The following is a 25,826-nucleotide window of genomic DNA, read 5'->3' on the forward strand; positions in this document are numbered from 1 at the left end:
GAAATCTCTGTGTTTGCTTTCTCTGAAACCAATTTGCCTCTGCGTGCTCCTTCCCCAGTATGCTGTGAAATACAAGGTCTCCTTGTAATACTTTCATACACTGCTTACTGTAGTTTAATATATGAGCCACTGCATCATAGTCTGGAGGTTCAGAATTACCTCGAAGTAATCATTTCCTAGAGGGCTGGTAGTAAACATTCTGTCACACAGCTATAGATTGTCACCTGCCACCATCAGTCAGCCCCCAGGGAGATATTAGTGGGGGAAGATACAGGAGCAAATTGAGAACTAGTGAGTGTCTGCATGCGGCAGCCAGGTCTCTGAAGAGGGAAGCAGACTTGGTGGCCTGTGACAGGCTGGCTTTGTGGGGGGTGAGTTCCTTCTGCACCAAAGGGTCGGAGACTATGGATCTGAGCCCTCAGTGGTTTGTTGGCTCAATTGAGCTCCAGGTTCATGGCATCCTTGAACCATAACCTTGGCTCTCAGATGTCCCTCCTAAATGCTGTTCTTCAGCCCAAAGCCTTCACCTGCATTTGCAAAATAATAATTGCCATTTTTCAGCACTCTGCCCCAGGGAGTCTGCTGATCCTTTTCATGGATCATCTTACTAATCCTCAGAGTGACCCCATGTTAGCCCTTATTTAATAGCTGAGGAGGCTGAGGCTTGGAGATGCTGGGAAACTTGCAAAGGCCCACCACTGGTCAGTGGTGAGCCAGGCTTTGCACCCCAGGTGTCCTGCGTCCAGAGGCCAAGTGCTAGGTCACCAGGTACTGCCTCTGTCACACGGCTAGCTCTACACTAGGCGGGTTAGCTCATGTCCCCACTAAGCACTGAGATGCTGTTTTCCTTATCACGCAGATGGAGAAACTGAGGCTCCGACAAAGCAGCTGCTCATCTAGGTTCAGTGGCTTCACTCCAGGGCTCTCAGGAGACACAGAGCTTCTTCCTCGAAGAAGAATGTGAGTGAAATACATGCAAGATGTGAGCAACTTCATGAAGTAGACCTAATGGCTTGGTGAGCTTTGGCCTCATTCTCCAACAGGGGCAGATCAGGGTTTAGGGGGTCGGACCCTTATACAGTTTAGATGATCCCCTTAAAGATACAAAATTATTAATAAAACTTAGGTATAGAAGTATACATTTATTTACCAGATGTTTTCAAATGAGGAGTCCTGAAACTTATATTCCGTAAACTTCATGGTAAATTCTGCTGGTTCCTAGCCTCTTGTGGGTCTCACGTTGGATGTCAATCTTCAATGATCAGAAACCTTTTCCCACCCCAACTGGACTTAGGGAAATCTGAAATGGAAAGAAGCTGGGTGTGGCTGACTTGGGGATATGCAGCACCTCAGCATGTCTGTGGGTCCAGCCCGGCACTGGAGCAGGGGAGTCAGAGGGCCCTGCTTGACCCTAAGCTGGTGTTACTCAAAGTGTGGTCTCTGAGTTGTTCACCTGTGAGTAGTTTGCTGTCAGTCCAGGGCAAGGTCAATTAGATGCCTGGAACTGGGAATTGGAAACATTCATGGCAGTTTAGCACTGTGCTTTCCTGAGGGTGCAGGCTGGTTTGAGTATTGCTGAAACTTTGATGAGTTCCATGTGCTGCCAGCTGGTGATATCTAATCACGCACAGTAGAATGATTCATCAGTCCACGATGTCTTAGGAAAATGCAAGTCTGAGCCTCCATCATTGACAGTTTGAGAAGAGCTGGCTTAAGGCTTATTAAGAATGTTGCTGTTTTGAACACACCCAGGTATCAACATTTCATTTCACAAATGAGCAAACCTCAAACCAAACCAAGACAACAGCAGCAACAACAAACTTCCAAACTTAATCTGGTAATATTTTACTTGGGGTCTAGTTTGGCTTTTAACTGGTTAATCACATTGGTTTCCAATTTCACTCAGCCTTAGAGGAGATGATTCTGGTGTTTCTCAAAGAGTGGCTCTAGGGTACTCACTTATATTCCAATTGCCTGGGAATCTGCGTTATTTTTTTTTTTTTCAAAGATTTATTTATTTATTTGAAAGGCAGAGCTACTGAGAGGCAGAGGCAGAGGCAGAGAGAGAGAGAGAGTGAGAGGTCTTCCATTGCTGGTTCCCTCCCCAGGTGGCTGCAACAGCTGGAACTCAGCCAATCCAAAGCCAGGAGCCAGGAGCTTCTTCTAGGTCTCCCACTTGGGTGCAGGGGCCCAAGGACTTGGGCCATCTTCTACCGCTTTCCCAGGCTTTAGTAGAGAGCTGGATTGGAAGTGGAACAGCTGGGGCTCAAAGTGGCCCCATATGGGGCCACATGGCATGCTGGCACTGCAGGCAGTGGCTTTCCCTGCTATGCCACAGTGTTGGCCCCTCTGTGTTAGTTTCTATCTGTGTAACAAATCACCATGCACTCAATTAGTAAATTTTTTTTAAACTTTTATTTAATGCATATAAATTTCCAAAGTACAACTTATGGATTACAATGGCTTACCCCCCATACCGTCCCTCCCACCACAACCTTCCCCTTTCCCACTCCCTCTCCCCTTCCATTCACATCAAGATTCATTTTTGATTATCTTAATATACAGAAGATCAGCTTAGTATACATCAAGTATGGATTTCAACAGTTTGCTCCCACACAGAAACATAAAGTGAAAAATAATAGATGATTTTTTTAAATGATGATGAAATCAGAGCAGACCTATTGTCATGTTTAATCCCAGTGAGAGTCAATTGAAAGGCAGAGTTACAGAGAGAGAGAGAGAGAGAGAGAGAGAGAGAGATAAAGAGATTTTTCACCAGCTGGCTCATTCCCCAAATGGCTGTAATGGTCCAGACTGGCTCAGTCCAAAGGCAGGAGTCAAGAACTCCATCTAGGTCTCCCACGTAGGTGGCAGGGGCCCAAGCACTTGGGCTGTCTTCTGCGGGAGCTGGATTGGAAGTGGAACCTGAATCAGTGTTCCAATATTGGATGCCATCATCTCAGGTGGTAGCTTAACCTGCTGTTTCATAATACTGGCTACTCACACACTTAATTTAAAAAGCACAGATTTATTATCTCATCATTACCATGAGACAGGAGTCTGGACGTGGGGTAGCTTGGTCTAGTGCTCAGGATCTCCCCAGGGTGAGGGCATGGTGTTGACCACAGATGGAGCTTGGGGATCTCTTACACGTTGGTAGGTGGCAGAATTTAGTTTCTTGAGGTTGTAGGACTGAGACAATCAGTCTCCAGTGGCTGCACACCGCTCTCTGCTGTGTGGCTCTCTTCACAACATGAAGGTTTGATTTCTCAAGGCCAAGAACAGAGTGCCTCTGATACTTTGATCTCTCTGACACCTTCTGTCTCTGGCCTGTATATCTTCTAAACACCTCATCTGATTAGGGCCCACCCCAGAAAATTCCCTACTTGATCAATTTAAAGTCAACTGATTAGGGACCCTTATTACATCTACAAATACCTTCAATAAAGTATAAGCTTATCAGGACAGTGACAACCCTCCTGAACACCGGTCTCACCCATACTCAAGGTGAGAGAATTACACAGGGCATACACAGAGAGGGGCAGGGCTTATGGGGGTCATTTCAGAATCCTGCTTGTTCAGAAGTCAGTTCACCAAGTCAGTTCTTGGCTCCTACATTCAGAGGGATGACTTAGTAGGCGTAGTGGAGCCCCAGAATTCATACTTTAACACCTCTCCCAGCTACTTTGGAGCTTTCTGAGTCCTAAAGATTTGGGTTTGATTCCTACTGCTGCCACTTTCTGTGACCACTCCTTGTCTCCAACACTCGGTTTGTTCACTTGTAAAGTGGGGACAGTACGCCCTACCTCACATTGAAGAGAGGATTGAGATACTGCAGAACAGTGGTTTTCAATCCTGCCTGCACATTAGAATCATGGGAAGGTGCCCTGCTCACCTCTGATGAGTTGAGTCAGGATCTGCTGATGGCCTTAGACATCAGCACTTTTTGGAAGCTCCACAGATTATCCTGATGCATCATTGACATCAAACAAGTGAATCCTAAATCTCAGTGACCTGTGATAGCAGACATCTTCTCACTCATGTGTCTGCAGAGGGGTAGGGTTTGTTCAGTTGGGCTGTGCATGTCTTCTTTGTCTTGTTGTGGGACCAATAACTCTGGGCAATGCTCTCATTGTGGTGATGGCCGGGTGTGAGAGATTGGACGTACGTGCTACTCCTTGAGAACTGTCACTTCGTCCCACATTTCATTGGCCAAGGCAAATCACATGACTAAGCACAACCTCAGTGGGACAAGGAGGTAGGCTCCACCCACAGTGGGAAGCAGTCTCAAGACACGTGTTTAGGGAGGGTTTGGAGTTGGGAACAATAACCTGATTCAGGGCTGGCGCTGTGGCATAGCAGGTAGAGGTGCCGCCTGTGGTGCCAGCATCCCATATGGGTGCTGGTTTGAGGCCCAGCTGCTCCACTTCTGATCCAGATCCCTGCTATGGCCTGGGAAAGCAGTGGAGGATGGCCCAAGTCCTTGGGCCCCTGCACATGTGTGGGAGACCCAGAAGAAGCTCCTGGCTCCTGGCTTCAGATCAGCGCAGCTCTGGCCATTGCGGCCATCTGGGGAGTTAACCAGTGGATGGAAGACCTCTCTCTGTCTCTGCCTCGGCCTCTGCCTATCTGTAACTCTGTCTTTCAAATAAATAAATTTTTTTTTAAGAAAAAAAAATTCATCAGTTATCGAGCACTGACTCTGGCCAGTGGTGCTAGCACGTCACAGCCTGCCTGCAAGAGTAGGTACTCAGTAAACATTGTGTATTCTTCTAGAATGCAGGATTCCATTACTTCCTCTGAGGCTGTGGTGTAGGACACATTCTCCTTCCCTGAGTGCTTCCTTCCCACCCTGGCATTAAGTCAGTCTTCAGGGAGAGAGGAGCTTCCCAAAATGCACCACAGGCTTGGAGTTCCTAGGAAGAGGGAGCCCAATTGGAGGCCGCCAGAACTATTATTAGCTACTTAAGTGTCTATTTGCCCATCTACCACTCACAAAGCACTCTATTTATTTGCACACTCTGTAATATGGCAGTGGAGGGAGAATTCATTAAGGCAAATTGTGAGGGCAGCTTTCAAAAAAATTTCATCTCTTTGTTTTATGCAGCGCATAGTTCCCTGTTTAATGAGAACTTGGCAAGTCCATTTTCCTTAAGGGTTTAATAAAAGTATAATTTAAAAAATTAAGACAGATGGGGAAAGTGCCTAGAGAAGCTATTTCCACAGTGCTGCAAGATGGCTGGGAAGAAGAGACACTCCAGCAGCCACCAAGAGTCCTTTAAGGTAACACAAAGCTCCAGCCGGGGTTGATGTGGCCAAGGGATTCTTGCCAAATAGATAGGAATGAGATTTACTGGTTGAGTAATGGGACTGTTAGTAGCTGGCAGTTTAATTAATGCTGATATAAGAGCTTTGCTTTCTTTTAGAATTGGAACCACAGAGCCCTGGAGAAGGAGACATATTTTTAAAACTTTCTGAATAATTGTGACTGCCTTTGGAGGGAAGAGAACGGGATGTTGGGGGATGGGAAAGTCTTCGGGTAGTGGAACCAGTGTCCCGGTGGTTTTCAGCTCCGCACATGCAGCATATCCAGGGCAAACTGTCACCTGCAATTTGGTTTTCTTCCATTCTGCTGCTGACATTGGCTTCTTGAAGCAGGGCAGAACCTGAGAGTTATTTTCACAACACTATTAAAGAAAGTAAGACAGTATTGCTCTCATTTTTGAGTGTGTTTTTAAAATTCATGGTCACTGGGAAGCTGGTGGTCTTATCACCTTCCCCATTCACAGAGCAGGAAACCCAGCCTCAATCACTCAGAAAATGCAGGGCTGGGACTTGCTGAGCCCTGTGTCCATGTCTGAAACCTTATTCTACCCTTTATCTGTAATGCATGGGACAATCAAAGCCAGAAGTGGGGTGAAATTCTCAAGGTTGACTGATCAGGGGATGCAGAGTGGGGGCCTGGCTTTTTATCCAGTATTCGTTCCCATTACTGCTCTCAGATTTACTTATTTATTTTTTTTCAAAAAAGATTTATTTATTTGGAAGGCAGAATCAGAAAGCAGGAGAGAGAGAGAGAGAGATCCTCCATCCACTGGTTCACTCTTCAAATGGCTGTAACAGCTGAGACTGGGCCAGGCTAGAGCCAGGAGCTTCATCTGGGTCTCCCAAAAGGGTGTCAGGGGTCCTAGCATCTGGGCCATCTTATGCTGCTTTTCTAGCTGTATTATCATGGAGCTGGATTCGAAGTGGAGCAACTAGAACATGAACTGGTGCCTATATGGGATGCCAGCATCACAGGTGGTGGCTTGACCTGCTACGCCATGCCAGCCCTGCCAGCTCTCAGATTTAATGTGGGGATTCTGATTCACTTTAATGTTAGTCTGCATAATGTCCATTAAAAATATAGATATGTTCCCTCCTCATCGTGAATGCAGCAAGCAGAACTCACATTTGTTAGAGGGCTTACTACATTGCAGGTATTCCACTGAGTGCTTTGTGTTCATTATTTCATTTAATCCTCATAATAAATGCCAGGACAAAGGTATGTTACTAGCTCCACTTTATTATTATTTTTTATTTGAGTAGGAGAGAGAGAAAGAGCGAGTGAGAGAGTGAGCACTTCTGGCTGCTGGCACACTCCCCAAAATGCCTGCAATGGCTAGGAGTGGGCCAGTCGGAAACTCAGTGCAGGTCTCCCATGTGGGTAGCAGGAACCCAGTTACTTGAGCCATCCCAGGATCTGCATCAAGGAGCCAGAGCCAGTCATCCAACCCAGGTACTGGAATATGACATGGGAGGCTTCATTGCTAGGTTAAATGCCTGCCTCTCGCCACTTTCAACGTAAGGAATCTAAGGCTCTGGGAGGTGAACTGCCTGTACAAGTTCTCACAGCAGGAAATGGCCCAGACGGGATTCACACTCAGGTCTGCATGAGTCTCACAAGCCTTTCTACTGACTCTCAGGGCAAAACAGGAAGGATTGCTGGATTTTCTTCTACTTCCCTTTTAGTCATGTCCCAGGCTGTGTCTGGGATAATTGAGAGTAGTTAATGAATTCAGCCTGTGATGCCCTAGGAGTAATTTTTAGCAACTTCCTGCACAAATCCTTCTCCAGAGTGGGGAGAGTTTCCTTTGAGCATCCCCCTGATGGGCATGTTGTTTTATGATCTCCTTGATGTGAAAGATAAGGAAGCTCTTAGACCTTGCAGAGGTGGTTGGGTCCCTGAGTGCAGAGGGAGCAGTTCAGCTGTTTGGGAAACACTCTCTTCCCACGTGGATGGCAGGGGCCCAAGTACTTGTGCCATCTTCTGCTTCTCAGGCGCATTTGCTGGGAGCTGAATCAGAAGTAGGGCAGCCGGACTCGAATCTGCACTTACATGGGACGCCAGCATCACAGGTGTTGGCATAAGAATCTGTGCCATAATGCCAGCACCATGTCTTCCATTCTAAAGTAGTTAAGCACTTTTTTTGTTTGATTACCATGTTATCAAATACAGCTTGAACTGTTGGATAAAGGTCAGAAAACAGATGGTTTCCAGTGGATGGCGAGAATTATTTCTTAAATTCACATTCACATGATCTGGGTTGGTAACTCACTTGAATTGCTTTCTTCCTCTACCAAATAAAACAGGCAGGCATGTTTTGACCTAGCGAAATATTTGTGTTTTCCATTTAGGACTAGTAGAAGTGACTTAACATCAGTCAGCCTCTGTTCTCTGTTAGTAATGTCCATGCCAGACATCACTACTAACAGACCATGGCGCTATTGCCCGCTCAGACTAGTTGTGGTGTTAAAATCCTTCCCAGGATAAGGGTTCTGGGCAACCACTGCCCCTAATGAAAACTGGACTAGAAGATGAAATCTGTCGGCCGAGCTTGGCTGTTCTACACCCTTCGTGGGTCTAGAGACCCACGTTTTCCTATCAGACCTCCTCAGATACAGGCCAAACTGGATTAAATTAAGATGCTCATCAAGGTATCTGATGAAACAGCAGCTGGTGTTCCAGTTCTTCCCTGGAAGTGGAGGCTTAGGGAAGTGACTGTCTAAGCTCACTCAGCCAGTCAGCGAAGAGAGTGCAGCAGATCTGGGAGTCAGATAGGCCCAGGTTCATGTCCTGACTGCACCACTTCCTAATTCAGTGGTGTGGGCCAGGTTACTTCCCCTCTCCAGACTCAGTTTCTTCTTCTGTAAAATGAAAACAGAATGCTGCCGACCTCATTGAGGGATCGTGTGGGTTAAATGAAGTGGTACATACGCAATGCCTGGAAAGTAGAGGAAGTGTCTAATAAATGCTAACCATTATTTTTCCAGTTTTCTTAAAAATGTTATGCACAAAACCCTTAGAATACATGATTATGAAATCTGAAAAGTCTGTGAGGTGGGCACCACTCTCCACATTTTACAGATCATGAAATGAAGGCTCAGGGAAATAAGTTGGCCCTCCCTACTCACATTGAAAGCAAATAGCAGAGCCGGAATTCAAATCCCAGACATGGCAAGACATATTCCTCATCTCCCTCAAGTCCTGTTCAGACCTCACCATTTCCATGAGACTTACCCTGACTGTGCTGTGTCATTTCAATACCTCTCTGTGCCTCCTTACATGATTAGTGCTTGCTACTTTTTATTTTCCTCTCTAGAGCACTTTTTACCTTCTAACTTACTATCTTACTGTATAATTCACTTATTTATTTTGTTGCCTGCCTTCCTCCTACTTGACTATAAGCCCTACAGGGCAGGGAATTTTAATTATTTTGTTTACTATTATATTCTCTGGTGCCTGGCATATAGTAAGTGCTCAGTAAATATTTTCTGAATATCTGCCTGAAGTCTGCCTGGCTCACAAGCTTCCATTGCACATTATAACCTGAACAATTTAAGCTGGGGCTATAATTTGTTGAATGTCTGTCATCTAGAGCCTAGGCATTGTCGAGGCATCACAAAAACACACTCTTGTTAGATTTGACCAAACCTTTTGTAGAAGGGATGATTATCTAAGCCTTGCTATTGAGGGAAGATTTGATGCCCATCAGGTAGCTACTCAGGAGTGAGAGGGGAGCCATGTCCAGGCCAGCTGGTCTGCAGGTGCTGTTCTCCTTCCCCACCCCACATACTACAGGAGGTGTGCTTTATTCAGAGAGAGAATGATTCTCAATACTGTAGATGTGCGTAAGTTTGCATAATTATGTGCATGTACCACTCTAGTAAGGTAACATAGATGGTGTTAGTTTTCCAGCTACGATCACCATAGCAAATTACCACAAAGATGGCTTAAACAATGGAAATATATTGTATGCCAGTTCCAGAAGCTGAAAATGCAAAGTCAAGGTGTTGGCATGGTTGGTCCCTTCTGAGTCCTAGGGAAGGATCTGCTCAGGCCTCTTCCCTTGGCTTATCCATGGCTGTCTTCTCACTGAGTCCCTTTGTGTCATTCTATGTGTTTGTCTTTGAATTTACTTCCCCTTTTTATAAGGACATCGGTCATTTTGGATTAGGACCCACACTACATTCGGAATTTGGAATGGCCTTATTTCCAAATGAAGCTGCTGCATTCTGAGGTACTGGGAGGTTAGGACTTCAACACATGAATTTTTTTTTTTTTTTTTTTTTTTTTTTTTTTTTTTTTTTTACAGGCAGAGTGGATAGTGAGAGAGAGACAAAGGTCTTCCTTTACTGTTGGTTCACCCTCCAATGGCCGCTGTGACCGGCACGCTGCGGCCGGCACACCGCGCTGATCCGATGACAGGAGCCAGGTGCTTCTCCTGGTCTCCCATGGGGTGCAGGGCCCAAACACTTGGGCCATCCTCCACTGCACTCCCGGGCCACAGCAGAGAGCTGGCCTGGAAGAGGGGCAACCGGGATAGAATCTGGCGCCCGAACCGGGACTAGAACCCGGTGTGCTGGTGCCGCTAGGTGAAGGATTAGCCTATTGAGCCGCGGCGCTGGCTAACACATGAATTTTTGTGGAGAACCCATTTTGATCCTTAACATAGATTTTATGTGAAATATATAAAATGAAGTTTTAGAAGGATACATAGAAATATTCTAATGCTTTCCTCCCCCAATGGGTTTAAATTTTGATAGCTTTATTAAGATGTAATTCACATATCATAGGATTCATCCATTTCCAGTGTACACTTCAATGATTTTTAGTATATTCACAGAATTGTGCAACCATCACTATTAGATATTGGAACATTTTGGGGCCGGCGCCGTGGCTCACTTGGTTAATCCTCGACCTGTGGCACCAGCATCCCATATGGGCACTGGGTTCTAGTCCTCTTTCAGTCCAGCTCTCTGTTGTGGCCTGGGAGTGCAGTGGAGGATGGCCCAGGTGCTTGGGCCCCTGCACCTGCATGGGAGACCGGGAGGAAGCACCTGGCTCTTGGCTTAGGATTGGCGCAGCGTGGACCATGGAGGCCATTTGGGGAGCGAACCAACGGAGGGAAGACATTTCACTCTGTCTCTCTCTCTCACTGTCTGTAATTCTACCTCTCAAATTAAAGAAAAAAAAAAAAAGAAATTGGAACATTTTCACAATCCCCAACAGAATCTCCCTACCATTAGTGTCACTCTCCATTTTCCCTCAAATTCCCCCCATCCTCCAGGCAACCACTAACATACTTTTTGTCTCTATAGATTTGCCTATACATTTCACACAAATGAGATCCCTAATATGTGGTCCTTTGTGACTTGCTGCTTTCACTTAGCATAATATTTTCAAAGTTCATCCACATTAAAGCATGTATCAGTACTTAATTCCATTTCGTGGCTGAATATTCTATTGTGGATAGACCATATTCTATTTATCAGTTGATCAGTGGATTTTCATTTGAGTTTTTCCTACTTTGGGATCTTATGGATAGTAGTATAGTGAACATTTGTACACAAGTTTTTATGTGGACTTGTGTCTTTATTTCTCTTGATTGAATAAGTAAAAGTAGGATAACTAAGCTATAGATTAACTGATTAACTATTTTTAACCTTTTGAAGAACTGGAAAACTATTTTCCAAACTGGCTGCCTCATTTTACATTTCTATTAACAACGTCAGGGTTTTAGTATATCCGCATCCTCCTACCGTTTGTTATTATTCTTCTTAATTGTAGCTACTCCAGTGGGTATGAAATATGCCTTGTAGTTTTGCATTTTCCTAATGCAAATCATGTTGAGCATTTTTCACGTGTTTGTTGACCATTTGTAAATCTTTTTGGAGGAACGTCTATTCAGATACTTTGCCTGTTTTTAAAATTGGTTTGTTTGTAGTTCCATTACTGGATTACCACAGTTCTTCATATATTCTCAATATCTCATACATATTTCTCTCATTCTATGCTTGTATTTTCAGCTTCTTGATAGTATCATTTGAAACAAAATATTTTAATTCTGATGAAATCTAATTTATTCTCTTTTTCTTTTGTCATTTCTGCTTTTGGTGTCATATTTGAGACATCAAATATAAAGCCATAAGATCCTGTTTCCTTCTAATTTTATATCTTTAGCCCTTACATCTAAATATATTATACATTTTGATTTCATTTTTGTATATGCAAGAGTGGGGAACTTTCTTCTGCCAAGGGCCTTTGGATATTTATAACATCATTCATAGGCCGTGCAAAATTGCAACTTAAAAATTAGCCGGCTATAGATTTATTGAATTAACTGTGATTTCCTTGGCAGGTTTGCACCAGGTTCTTATAATACCTGTGGGCTGGACGTTCCCCACCCTTCTATAAGGAATAGGACCAACTTCATTCTCTTGTATGTGACTATCCAGTTGTTCCAGCACCATTTTTGAAAAAAAATTGTTGTTTGTCAGTTGAATAGTCTTGGTTCCCTTGTCAAAAAGCAACTGGCTCTTTTCCAGTGTACAATATATTGTTATTAACTGGTCACCATGATGTACAGTAGAGCTCCTGAACTTGCTCTAACCAGTCAATCAGCAATAAATTGGCCAAAATATAAGAGCTTCACAGTTTTAGTCCATTTATCTATATGTCTGTGTTACTCTACTGCAGTTTCAGTTCTATAGCTTTGTAGAAAGTTTTATCTTAACATGTGAGTCCTCCAACTTTGTCTTTTTTGAGAATCATTTTGCCTATTCTGGATTCTTCCAATTCCATATGAAACTTAGTGTCAGGTGGCCAAGTTCTGAACAAAAAAAAGCCAGCTGAGATTTTGATAAGAATTACTTTGAGTATGTAAATCAATTTGCAGATTATTGCCATTTTACAGATCTTATGTCAACATGGGATGTTGTTCCTTTTATTTAAGTCCTCTTTAGTTTCTTTCAGCAATGCATTGCAGTTAAGGGATTAGCTTTTGCATTCTGGCATAGAAGTTGCCTACCTTGATAATCTGTGGCTCAGGAATTTAGACACACTTATGAGGCCAGTGTAGGTCTTTGCTGTATGGTGTTTTATTTGGCCTTTTCCTTCTATAGACAGCAAATACAATCATTGTGGCGCTTGGTGAATAGGAGAATGAGCTGGGTCCTCTGCTGCATGTGATATTTCCTTATCTATCCCAAGTGATGATGAGAACCATGTTGATTTCTTTTTTATTTATTTAAACTTTTTATTTATTTATGGGACAGGTAGAGTTACAGAGGGAGAGACAGAGAGAAAGGTCTCTGTCTGCTGGTTCATTCCCTAAATGGCCACAACAGATGGAGCTGAGCCAATCTGAAGCCAGGAGCTTCTTCCAGGTCTCCTACGTGGGTACAGGGGCCAAGCACTTGGGCCATCTTCCACTGCTTTCCCAGGCCATAAGCAGAGTGCTGGATTGGAAGAAGAGCAGCCGGGACATGAACCAGTGCCCTTATGGGATACCGGTGCTACAGGTGGAGGCTTAGCCTTCTACACCACAGCACCAGCCCTGATGAATGTTTCTTTATCAATTACTTCATTGAATCTTCAAAATATCTCAGTGAAGTAAGACAGATAATTTCTGTCTTGCAGATGGAAAAGTTGAGATTCAAAAGGGCACACATCTAAAAAGGAACAGAGCATGTAGTTGAACCCAAATGTCTTTGATACCAAACTTTGATCACTTCCAGCCCACTCCACCATGGCATTTCCAAAAGTGTAGAATTTTCCTGATAAGCTGCTTTTATATTCTCCTTCACTTTGACTGAAGACCTTCTAGTTTTGGGTACAGTATTTATTTGCTAGAGTCCCCCTTTTAAATCACCAGAGCAGCAGTTGGCTTCAACCTTAGCAGCTACTTGATTTTCATCTTTGTATCACAATTTTTGAGAACCAGATACTTGGTCAACTCAAAAAACTCATCATACCTAGTGAGAGGATTCAATTGTACACTCAAGCTTTGGTGTCTGTGGGAGCTTGCTTCCAGTGTCTCACTGTGATACCAAAGTCTTCGGATGCTCAAAGGTCCAACATAAACCAGTGTAGTATTTCCACAAAACCTATGTAGCTCTTCCATATACTTTAAGTCATCTGTTGATTACTTACAATAATTAATTCAAGGTAAATGCTATTTGCATATTTGTTACCCTGTATTGTTTATGGAATAATGACAAAATAAAAAATCTTTACATGGTTAATACAGATGCAATTAAAAATATTTTTGACCTGTGGGTTAGTTGAATCTGGGGATGTGACACTTTTGGATACAGAGGGCCAATTGTATACATATCCCAGGACTGGAAGCTCCCAAGAAATTCTGCAACAGAATTCTTGGGGTCAGAAGAAGTTGTGGGGACTTTTTTTTTCTTATGAAGAATTCAATGTGATTTCTATTTCAGGTTAATCTTGATAATACTAGAGTAATGTCATCCACCCATCTACCCAGCCATTTATCCATCCATTGATCTATCCATCCATCCAACCATTCATCTACCCACCCACCCACCTATTTGTCCACCTATCCATGCTTCTACCATCCATCCATCCACCCCCCTACCCACCTATTTTTCCTTCCTTCCTTCCTCCCTCCTTTCCTCCCTTCCTCCCTCCCTCCAACTCACCCATCCACCCATCTCCTTAGCTTTCAAATAAGGATAATACCAGTGCCCCGTTTATGTGGTTGCTGTAAGAATTAAACAAGGGCACATGCAGGAAGTACTTAGACTAGTACTTCGCATGCCATAAGAGTTGATTAGGACCTATGTGAGCAACTTCTATAATCCTGGCTGTGTTCTGGTTATCAGAGATAACATCAGAAACAGACAGACGAGGCCTTGCCTTCCTGGTGACGACCATCTAGATGGAATGGGAACACATTTTGTCATTGGGTCAAACTTGCCTCTGCCCCTCACACTCACATGTGGACATGGACAAAAACTTAACCTTCCTGAATCTGCTTTCTCATGTGAGAAGTAGAGATAATGATAATTATTACATAATTATCAGAATTCAATCACGTAATATATGTAAAGCACTTTACTATCTGTGATGAGATCATTTAAATATGTTTATTTTTCTTTTAACATGGATACTTTTTTTCAGGAATAATCTTTATTTTTAAAGTTTTTATTTAATGAATGCATTTTTTTCATAGATACAACTTTAGAGAATATAGTGGTTCTTTCCCCCATGCCCCCCCCAACTCCCATCCCACCTCCCTCTCCCTCTCCCATCTTCTTCATTATGTTTCAATTTTAGTTTGACTTTATATACAGAGGACCAACTCCATGCTAAGCACAGACTTCAACAATTTGCACCCACTCTCACACACAACATATACAGCACAGTTTGGGAAGAAAATTTGTAGTTGATTCTCATAGTACAATTCATTAGAGACAGAGGTCCTACATGGGGAGCAAGTGCACAGTGACTTCTGTTGTTCCTTTAACAGTTAACACTCTTATTTATGACGTCAGTGATCAATGGATACTTTTTTTTTAAAGAAATCAACAATGCTGTCCTGATGAAGTAGGCAAATAATAATAATGATGATGATGGTTACCATACATTGAGTGCTTATTATATGCCAAGTCTTTACACTCATTCTCAATTTATGAGAATGAAAATAAGAAAGCAAATACTTACATGTGCCTATGACAGGCCAGGCATTGTTCTAAGCACATTATGATGTTAATTCACTCCTTTCACCCTCAGAACTACCATATGAAGTAGGTACAATTATCCTTATTTTATAATAGAAGAGGTAGAGGCTCAGAGAGGCAAAGAAACGTGCCTAAGCTCACATAGGTGGTAAGTGGTAGAACTGGGTTTTTAACCCAAATCTATTTGACTCTGGAGCTTTCATGTTTAAGTGCCAGGATTACTGGGCTTGTCATACAGACAGGTGGCTAAAAATCTCACAAGGAAGTGATGGAAGGGATTCTGGACCCAGTGAAGGCTTCACCCGCCACACCTGCAAACTGAGGTGCATTCCACTGGGCCCTGTGGAAATTCCCTTGTGTCAGCAGGAAGCCCGTGTTACACAGTTCCCCCTGATTTCACACACAGGCAGCCTTGCCAGATTCTCCTGTGACTATGAATCTGGAGGGTCCGTTGGAGAGATTTGGAGTTCTTTATTCTTGCTTGGCACAGAGGCATTTGGGAGACATGAAAGGTAGCAGTTATTTATTTCATGAATAGATAATGGCAAGCCATTTAGAGGGAGCAGTGGCAGGAAGATGAGAAAGCTATTAATACAGTGGGAAGCTCATTTCTTTCAGAGTGGTCAGCAGCAGTAGAGGGGACAAATGAGAAAATATTGCACTGGGTGCTCCTGACAACACAAATTGTTCAGGAGACATTAAAGTGTGTTCTTCACCATCATAAACATTTTTTTATGTTTATGAGATCTGTTCAAAGGCATCTTGATGGATGAAACTCAATAATATTCACTGGCATGTGTGTGTGTATGTGAACTTGTGTTTCTTTTGTTCTAGTATCCCTTGTAAATTATTTCTTGGAGTTGATACATCCAACAGTGGCAAGGCTGGGCCTTCCTACAGCAAAGTCAAGTCTGTTCCCCTTGATTCTCTGGGTGATTGTGCTGCTCTTGGTGTCTGTCACGAAGCAGGTGGGGCTCTGGGAAGCTGGGAGCTGATGTGAGGTGGGCTGATGGGGGCAGAAGAAATGCTCTGATTTGGAGAAGTGGGAAGCAAGGAGGAGCATGGAGATAAAAAGGAAGTGGCAATGTTTTCTTGCAGATGTTGGGAACTGTGTGTTCCTATCCAAAGAGGGGCACAAGGAGACAGCATTTGGAGTGGGGTATCCTTGCACCTCTGAGCCACATGGAATATTCAAAATGGATGGGATCCTGTTCAAACCTCTTAAGGTAAAACTATCCCCTTGACATGGCTTTGTTCCACTTGCCATAATTGCTGACCGTAGCATAACAGCTGCAATACCCTTACTTCCTTAGAGAATGCTTTCAGACATATAACTCTTAAAACCGAGAAAAGATGGTACAATTATTATCTCTATTATTTTCAATGAAATGGATTTGTCAATTTAACTAAGTACCTGACTGCATTAGACAATCTGCTGATTTGATACCTCTTCCCCTTTTTTCCCCGCCAAGAAATTGGTTTATTATTTGCTCTGGGACTCATACACATAGACAATGTAACTGTTAGTGATGAATTCATTTTTTAATCCTTTAAACAATTTTTCAGACTAATTAAAAACACAAGTATACGAGTCAAACACACCAGGGTTAAATGCTGGCACATTTGCGTCCTGGTGGTATGATTTTGGGGAAGTTACTGAACCTGTCTGTTTAAGCTTCAATCTCTTCATCTGTAGAATGGGAACAAGAAGAATTGAACTTATTTGTTTGGATTGTGGACACTCATTGCAACAATGCAGATAAAAAACAGTATGCGGCCGGCACCGCAGTTCACTAGGCTAATCCTCCACCTGTGGCGCTGGTACCCCATGTTTTAGTCCCGGTTGGGGTGCCAGATTCTGTCCTGGTTGCTCCTCTTCCAGTCCAGCTCTCTGCTGTGGCCTGGGAAGGCAGTGGAGGATGGCCCAAGTGCTTGGACCCTGCACCTGCATGGGAGACCAGGAGGAAACACCTGGCTCCTGGCTTCAGATCGGTGCAGCGCCAGCTGTAGCGACCATTTGGGGGGTGAACCAATGGAAGGAAGACCTTTCTCTCTGTCTCTCTCTCACTGTCTAACTGCCTGTCCAAAAAAAAAAAAAAAAAAAAAAAAAAAAAAAAAAAAAACCCAAACAAACAAAAAAAACAAAAAGCTTAGTACGCAGTTGGCACATAGTTGTCTTCTAGTGTTGGTTATTATTACATTCGTCATTGGTGTCACCACTGTTAGAAGGGAGGGGTTGGAGAGAACAGGTGGCCTAAGGTTTCCTTCCATTCTCAGGGAAGTTTGAGGAAATCTGGACTGTTTGTGATACAAACAGAAAGAGTGTGTCCATTAGAGGTAATCAGTGGCCTCGCTGGGTGGCTGTGCTTGTCACTAACCCACTGATGTCCCTGAGCACACCGAACTTGGCTACTGGGTTTTCATGTGCTGAGTAGTTACAGGTGGTTACATCCACTGTCATTTATGGAGCTGCGCTGAAGAATGGGAACCTGACATGCACCTCACCGGGCACTGTGTCTTTGGCAAGGGGACACACAGCTGCACTAGCTCTCATCTCTAAAGACCAAAATGCTGACTGGGGTGTTGGATGTTGGATTTGAGTGTTCAAGGCCCTCATGCTGTTGGTAGGCTGTCCTGCTCTTGGCTCTGTATACCTTTCCAAGTGCCTGGTAAGCCTGTCATGTCTGTGTTTCTGTGACAACCCAAGCCTCACTATTGGTTGAAAGCATCATGAAATTTGCAGATCTGCCTGGACTCAGATTAACATTGCCTTTTATTCATTGCATAATATTAGGCAAACTCCTTAATCTTTCTGAGCCTCAGCTTTCTCACCTGTAAAATGGGTTCATAGATTTGTGAATACTTAAATGAGATAATTAATTCCAAATTCCTAGAACAATGCTAGACTCAAAAACTGATCAATGACTGTATAAAACACCAAGTATTATGCCCTGTACTGGGTCTGGGTGAGAGAGTTTCCCCAGAAATCTCTCCTGCTCATTAGGGACCTGTGTAAGTTAGAAATCAACTCTACAGTGATAAAGTTGCCCCTTGGCTAGCATTTAGTTCTTCCTGGGCTCTGGCTAGGGAGTGTCTTAACTTCCAAGTAGAGCATGAGTTCTCTTAGGCCTGAGAAAGTCTAATTCATGCCTAATTCCTCTCCTCTAGTGTTTGGCAAAGTGCTGTAAACACTTACTGTACGACTGAAATGTAAAGCACACGTTAGGAAGCTGAAGGACTTCAGCCTGGACAATGTGATGATGTTAGGCAAAGAAGGCCAGGCAAAGGAGTTTAGCAATGGGGAGCCATGGAAGGCCTTTGAGCAGATGAGTGCTATGTTCGTATTTATATTATGCGTCTTTGTGATAATGTTGATTATAATGACAATGGTGCGAACAATGGCAAAATTTGAGCTTCTGTTTCATACCAAAAATTGTGCTTAGTGTTTTGCACTTGTTGTGGCACATCATTTTGACAGTGGCCCTGTGAGCTTAGAATATTGGATAATTGGCTCTGTGCTACATGGATTGAAGGACAGAATGACTACCGTCTTCTGAGATATGATATAGGCCTAAACATGGGAGGGCAATGAAAATGAAATTGACAAGCTTCTAAGCATATAGCATCCATTTGTCCAGTTTACAGGTCAAAGAGCTCCTTAGATGAGTGAAATGTCCACCCAAATCAATTTAATCCCTTATGTCACAGCAGCCAGAGTAGGCAGGGCTTGCTCAGAAAGAACCTTTTCCCTGAGGCGTAAGGGGATGATGTGACTCACTTGTAGCCGGGTCATCATGTTCCTTGAGAAGCACCTGTGACGGGAGTTTCATTGTGCAAAGCATGAAATAGCGGACTTGGGGCAGTGTTCTCTCAGCTCAAGGCGGTGCTTTCCTGACTTGAGGTTTCTCTTTTTCTTTAGCGAAAAGCTTCTGATGATTCTGAGAATTCTGGCTGCCTGTGGACTACGTAGTTTCTCATCCACACTTTCAGTTCCTCTTGTCGCTGCTATTCAGCCAGAAACAAGTGTCATTCTAGCAGCTCTCTCTGCCCGGTCTTAGCAATGCTTCTACTCACCAAATACGGTCCCCTAAGAGCTCGCTTGCTCTCTCTCCCTCTCTCTCTCTCTCTTTTTGACAGGCAGAGTTAGTGAGAAAGAGAGAGAGAAAAGTCTTCCTTCTGTTGGTTCACCCCCAAAATGGTACTACAGCTGGCATGCTGTGCCAATCCGAAGCCAAGAGCCAGGTGTTTCCTCCTGGTCTCCCATGCAGGTGCAGGGCCCAAGCACTTGGGCCATCCTCCACTGCCTTCCCGGGCCACAGCAGAGAGCTGGACTGGAAGAGGAACAACGGGGACAGAACCAGCACCCCGACTGGGACTAGAACCCAGGGTGCCGGCGCCGCCACAGGCGGAGGATTAGCCTAGTGAGCTGCGGCGCCGGCCCCCTGAGAGCTCTTAGCTCCACCCTCTTCTTCCTGTTCCCACTGCCACCACCACCCAGGGTGCCACTGCTGCTCATAGTAGGACTGAGACAGCCTCCTGGCTGGTCGTCCTGCCCCAAGACTTGCTCTCTAACCTGTTCCTCACAATGTGACTAGAATGTTCTTTCCAAGGTTCAGATCTGATCTGTGGTTCTCTTGCTTTAGAATCCAAACCCCATGTCCTGGCATTCAAAGCTGGACATGACCTGGTCCCTCCCCATCTCCCTTTCTGAAGCTCTTGCTCCTTGCAGATCCCAGCTGTGCTTCATGTTCACGTGGTCCCAAAGCTCCAGGCTCTCTTAGACTCTTCCAGGGAGCCCAGCCCTCCACCTGACACTGGAAAGCCCCCACAAGTGACCTCGTTTCTCCTCCCACTCCCTCCCTCATGCTCCCATCAGCATGTGGGGCCAGTAAATGAGGGCTGTATTTCCCCAGGAGCTCCTTCTAGGGCTGTATCTGCGGATCTCGCTCAGATTGATGAACTTTCAAATGATGAGGTTTCCGGGGGCATTTATTGGCATATAAATCAAAATCCAATTTATGTGGAGGAAAATCCCAGCTGGTTTACATGGCAGGATTTTGAAACAGTTTTTGCCTTGTGTGCGGCCTCTCATATGATGTAAAATGATTTTGTCTTCCACAAAGGAAGCTTGGCTTTTTAACTTTGCCAGCATTTTCCTGGGGTCACCCTGGCACAGAGTTCAGTTTGCACACCTTGTGAACACCTGAGGTTGTCAATGGACGATAGTGAGCTACTGGGGTGAGGAGAGGAAGCGGAATTTCTCAAGTGCTTCTGTATGTCAGGTACATCCCTGCAGTATCCTATTTTAGCTCTCGCAGTCGGTGGGGTGCTTGACGTCCTAATCAAAGCCCCTGGGCTCCATGTGACTCTTTCCATCCTCTTCCTTAGAGGGTCTATTAGTTATCAGTTGCTGCACCCCAAATGGACACACATTCCAAATACAACATATCCACACTTATTATTTCACAGTTTCTATGGGTCGATAATCTAGACATATAGTTTAACTAGGTTTTGGCTCAGGGTCTTTTCAAGATTGTGATCAAAATATTGGCCAAGGGGGCTGGCATTGTGGCATAGTGGGTAAAGCTGCTGCCTGCAACGTCAGTGTCCCATGTGGGCACCAGTTTGAGTCCGGACTGCTCCACTTCCAGTCCACTTTCCTGTGAAAGGCAGAGGAAGATGGTCCAAGTACTTGGGCTCCTGCCATGCAAATTGGAGGCCTGGATGAATATCCTGGTTCCTGGTGTCAGCCTGACTCAGCTCCATGGTGGCCATCTGGGGAATGAACCAGCAGATTGAAAGATCTGCCTTCCTCTCTGTCTCTCCCTCTTTCTCTGTAACTCTTTCAAATAAATAAATGAATCTTAAAAGAAAAAGGTATTGGCCACATCTGTGTTCTTATCTGAGATTCGACTGGGGGAGAATCTGATCCTAAGTTCATGTAGCTATTGGCAATGATCCTAGAGAACTGTAGAGTTGACAACTGTAGTTTCTTGTTGCCTGTTGGCCAGCGACATCATCCTTCTCAATGCCATGACTTATCTTCTTCCAAGCCAGGGAGAGAGTCCTCAGGCAAATTAAATATTATGTTCTTTGTAACACTATTACAGAAGTGATATCATTCCATCAGCTTTGTTCTAACAGTTCATGGAAAGTGGAAATAAAAGATAAGTTGATTGAGGTGCAAAAATTTTTGAAATCCAAGCAGTTTGTTTTATAATATGCATTTTCCAAAAACTTTTAAAAGTTCCTCAAATTTGTTTGATAAAAACTGGCACAAGACCCAGCCACACCCAAGGGGAGGGAATCATACACAGTGTGAGTGCCAGAAGGTGGGTGTCTGCCTTAGGGTCTCTCTGCCACAGAAGAATTAAGACACTGCAGGTCACTCAGCCCGTCAGTTATGGAGTTGGGATTTTACTTCAGAGGCCAGACTTTTTTTTTTAAGATTTACCTATTTATTTGATGAGGGGGGGGGGGGAGAGAGATATCTCCCATCCACTAGTTCACTCCTCAAATGCCTGCAACAGGCCAAAGCTAGGAGCCCAGGACTCCATCCAGGGTCTTCCACATGGGTGGCAAGGGCCCAAGCTGTTGGGTCATCTTTCACTGCTTTCCTAGGCACATTAGCAGGGAACTAGATCAGAAGTAGAGCAGTGGGGACATGAACTGGTACTCATCTGGGCTTAGCCTGTTGCACCACAACGCTGACCCCAGCCACACTGTTAACTTTATGTTGTTTTGCCAGCTGATTCCACAGCCTGTAAAAGCCAAAGCAAAGCTCCTCCTGGGAGCCTTACCCTGATTTCTGCAGCCTGGGTCATTTTTTTTCATTCCCAGGGTTTCTGTGGGTCATTAGCACCCAAATAATTAAAGGAGGGAAGGGAATTGAAGTGGTTCTTCAAAGGACAGCTGGGGTGCTGTGACCCCTAGTGTGGAAGGGGTCCTGAGAGTCCGGGATTCTGCCAGAAACAGGCCTCCAAGGGCCGACATTCTCTGCTGGAGCCAAGTGTCATGATCTGCTGTGACCTCTGGGAATGACTCAGGTGGCTGCTCAGGGATAAATGTCATCACAGGTCTCTCTCCTTGTGGTCACCCTTGCAAAGGAGGCCTGCATCATCTGGCTTACTTAACAGTCTTGGTGCTTTGCTTTTCACTTTTCCACTAATACTCACACCCACCAGTTGGATATTTGGAGCTCTTCCAATGCAAATTCCGAGCCAGATTTGCATGAACTCCTCCAGGGCTGTCATGTGCAGTTGTATGGGTTGTGTATTGCATAGGGGATGCCTACACATCGTGACTGCATCGTGTAAAAAGTCAACATTGAGACCTTGTTTCCAGTGGCAATGTACCAGAGTACTTCCCCTTCAGCATTGCTTCTCCTTTTGGCAACAACAGCCCAATTTTATTTTGTTTTAGGAGCCTTTTCCTCCTCTCTCAACATTCACACCCCTCATTAAGCCAGGGAGGGCTTTTCTGGCTGGGGGAACAGTCACCTTTTTCCAGTTTACCTACATACAAGCCCATCGAGGCTTGCAGCAACCTTGATGACAACTTTCAGGAAAAATAACCTTCTACTGCACAAAGGGTGGTGACATAATCTGCCCAGGCTGACTTTGACAGCAACCGACTCAACAGTTTTCAAAGCCAACCTACAGCTACCCAATTGTGGTGGGGACTCTGCTTTCAACATGCTGCACCTAAACTCCCAAGTCCATATGTAGAGTCATTTAGCTGAAGAATGTGCTACTCCAGCTGTCATGAGTCTTTAAATAAACCTTACAATCAACAGCCAAGATTGGACTCGATGCTGGTTTTCAGACGTAAAGGCTGTGCTAAGGGAATGGGTATAGAAAAACCACATTAAAAAATATGCAATCAACACCAGCTGTGGTCAAATTAAATTGAACCTATTACAAGTGTTTATAGAGATTGCACACACACACACACACACACACACATTGAATTACTTCCTTGAAATGTGGAGTTTGGGAAATGCAGCAGTGGTTTTCATGGTGGGGTCCATGGACCATTCACACCAGAATAAAGTCTGTAACAACAATGCAGAGTCTTGGTCTCCACCCTACACCTACTGAATCCAAGTATTTTGGGAGTGGAAGGGGGCAAGAATAATAATCCCAATTAGCATTCAAGCAAGGTGGCCCTAACATCTGGTGCCATTGAAGACCACAGGTATTCAAGACTGGGCAGCATTAGGACTTCCTGAAGTGCTGATACATGTTGTCCTTAACTCTCATGCTGGAGTCAACTGTTTTAACTAGACCATTCAAGGTCTTAGTGCCAGGGAAAGCCTCTATAGCTGTACTGAGCAGAGTGAGTCTTTTTCCCTCATGGTCATTTAGATACAAGAATGTGTTCCATTAAGAATTCATCAGGGTATTTTTACCCAGTTCCCTGACTATGCCTCCAGATAACTACACCAGGAGCTCTAAAATCCTCCAAGTTATCAGAACCTGGGCAACATTTAAAAGTGACTCCCACCTGGGCCTTAGATGTGAAATCAGTTGGCACAGGAGTTTGGATGCATGGTCATGAGTCATAGGAGACCGAACAGTGGTTCAAACTGTTGTAAGCACAGTGAACTCCATTAACAAGAGGACTGAAGGGAGGTGGTTCCAGGATTACCCAGGCATATGAAACACTGGATGGCTCTAGAATTTTCCTATCACTTTGCCTGCTGCATGTTTGTGAACTTCCTACATCAGCAGCATCAAATCTCATGGCCCCACACAACTGCTTTCAAATAGTAGGAAATAGAGGCTGGAAAATAGTAGAAAATCGAGCTCTGTGGCTCTCTTGGTTAATCCTCCGCTTGAGGTGCCGGCATCCCATATGGGCGCTGGGTTCTAGTCCTGGTTGTTCCTCTTCTGGTCCAGGAAGGCAGTGGAGGATGGCCCAAGTGCTTGGGCCCCTGCACCCATATGAGAGACTGGGAGGAGGCACCTGGCTCCTGGCTTTGGATCGGCATAGCTCTGGCCATAGCAGCTATTTAGGGGGTGAACCAATGGAAGGAAGACCTTTCTCTCTATCTCTCACTCTCTCACTGTCTAACTCTATCTCCCAAATAATAATAAAAAAATAGTAGGAAATAGAGGTTGATGGAGGCAAATGGGAGGTAAATGCTATGGTGCTAAGAAAGCTCCTCTGAGTCAGCCTGTCTCTGTCTCTCTCTGTGTTTCTCTCCCCTGTTTTCCCCCGTTTTACGAGGGGGGAAATTTTACCCATGGAATAGAGAGCAGTCTACACTCTATGCCTGGAGGAACTGTTTCACATCACTCTCCTAGCTGCAAGGGAGTCTGGGACAGTGGGTGTTGAAGAGATATGTCTGATTTATCAAACATGCTTCATCTACTGGGGCATAAGAAAATTGTTTTGAAAGAAAAAGGAAAATAGAATGCCCCAGCTGGAATAGAGCTGATAAACAGCAAGAAAACACAGAGAATGACTGCTTTAAATGCCATACATGTTTCAAGGCCCAAGTCAGAATACCATCTTTTCCATGATGTTTCTACTAGATTGTGCAAGCTGAAAGTTCTCTTTCTGTTTGCCATTCTCCTACCAGACTTCTTCACAATCTCAGCTACATACTAGATCCATTTGAAAAAAAAAATCCATTCTTAGAACCTACCCAAGATCAGTTTAATTGGAATCCTTAGGGATGGGAACAGGAACATTTGTTTTTGGAAATTTTCCCAAAGGATTTGAATGTGCAGCCAGAATTAAGAGCCATTGTCCCAAATGTCCTATCTCATCTCTTACTAATGCTCTGGAGCCAGCATTGTGGTCCAGAAGGTTAAGGCACCGTTTGTGACACTGGCATCCCATATCCGAGTACCAGTTCATGTCCTGACTGCTTTGCTTCTGATCTAGCTCCCAAAGCAGTGGGAGATAGCCCAAGTCCTTGGGCCCCTGCCACTCCTGTGGGAAACTCACGAAGAATGCCTGGCTCCTGGATTTGGCTTGGCCCAGGCCTGGCTGCTGCAACCTTTTGGGGAATGAACCAGCAATGTAAGATTTCTCTCCCTGTCTCCCCACTGCCCTGTCACTTTGCCTTTCAAATAAATAAAAAAAATTTTTTAAATGTTCTATTTGGTAAAATTAGGTTATACAACTACAACAAAAATCCCCCAAATTCAGTGGCTTAACACTCGAATATTTGTTTCTTGCTTGTGCTACCTGGGTTGGCTTGTGTGTGGTGCTTTGGTAGTCACTGGCGGACTCAGATGACAGAGCTTTACCTTTGTGTGTGCTTCTGTAACCTCCCCAACTAAGGATGAAAAGCTTGGCATTGAGTACAGGCAATGAAATTCTCTCCCAGAAGTGACAGTTCACTTTCACCACCATCTCATTGGTCAAATAAAATCTCATGGGGACCCCTAGCTTCACAGAAATAAGAAAATGCAACCCTACCAATGAGCCAGGAAGGCAGAAAGCACTAATGACCACAACCATAAAGCCTATGAAATATAAATATGGATTTTATGACTCACTTTCAAGAATGTATCCACATAACATGTAATTCACAAGGAAAATCAGGAAAAGTGAGTAATATGCACTCATTACAACAAGTCAGTTGTGTAGCAGTGTGAAAAGTAAAAAATGTAATCTGTTTTCTGTCATTTCTCCCGTCATCGGCCTTTCCTTCTCTTAATGACTATGATTTTTTCCCGGTAGCTGATGTATATCCTTTCATTGATTTTCTATGTATATTAACCCATGTACGCACACAGTTTTCTTTTTTCCAGAAACATAGGGTTGTCCATGACTGTTCT

The 25,826-nt window shown here is 44.2% G+C and overlaps 1 long non-coding RNA gene across 2 annotated transcripts in view; it reads left to right on the plus strand.

The window, feature by feature from the left end:
- The window catches only part of LOC138847421 (uncharacterized), an 85,909-nt gene that overhangs the window by 50,145 nt on the left and 9,938 nt on the right, over positions 1–25,826 (plus strand). Inside the window, exons 3-4 of one of the 2 annotated variants that reach the window (XR_011385232.2) lie at positions 860–960; positions 16,129–16,256. This is a non-coding gene — a long non-coding RNA (uncharacterized LOC138847421). The remainder of the gene's footprint in view (positions 1–859; positions 961–16,128; positions 16,257–25,826) is intronic. The other variant, XR_016227269.1, reaches the window with a different exon arrangement.

This window comes from Oryctolagus cuniculus, chromosome 21, assembly GCF_051225735.1.
Source record: "Oryctolagus cuniculus isolate XC-2025 breed Fujian yellow rabbit chromosome 21, ASM5122573v1, whole genome shotgun sequence".
NCBI lineage: Eukaryota > Metazoa > Chordata > Mammalia > Lagomorpha > Leporidae > Oryctolagus > Oryctolagus cuniculus.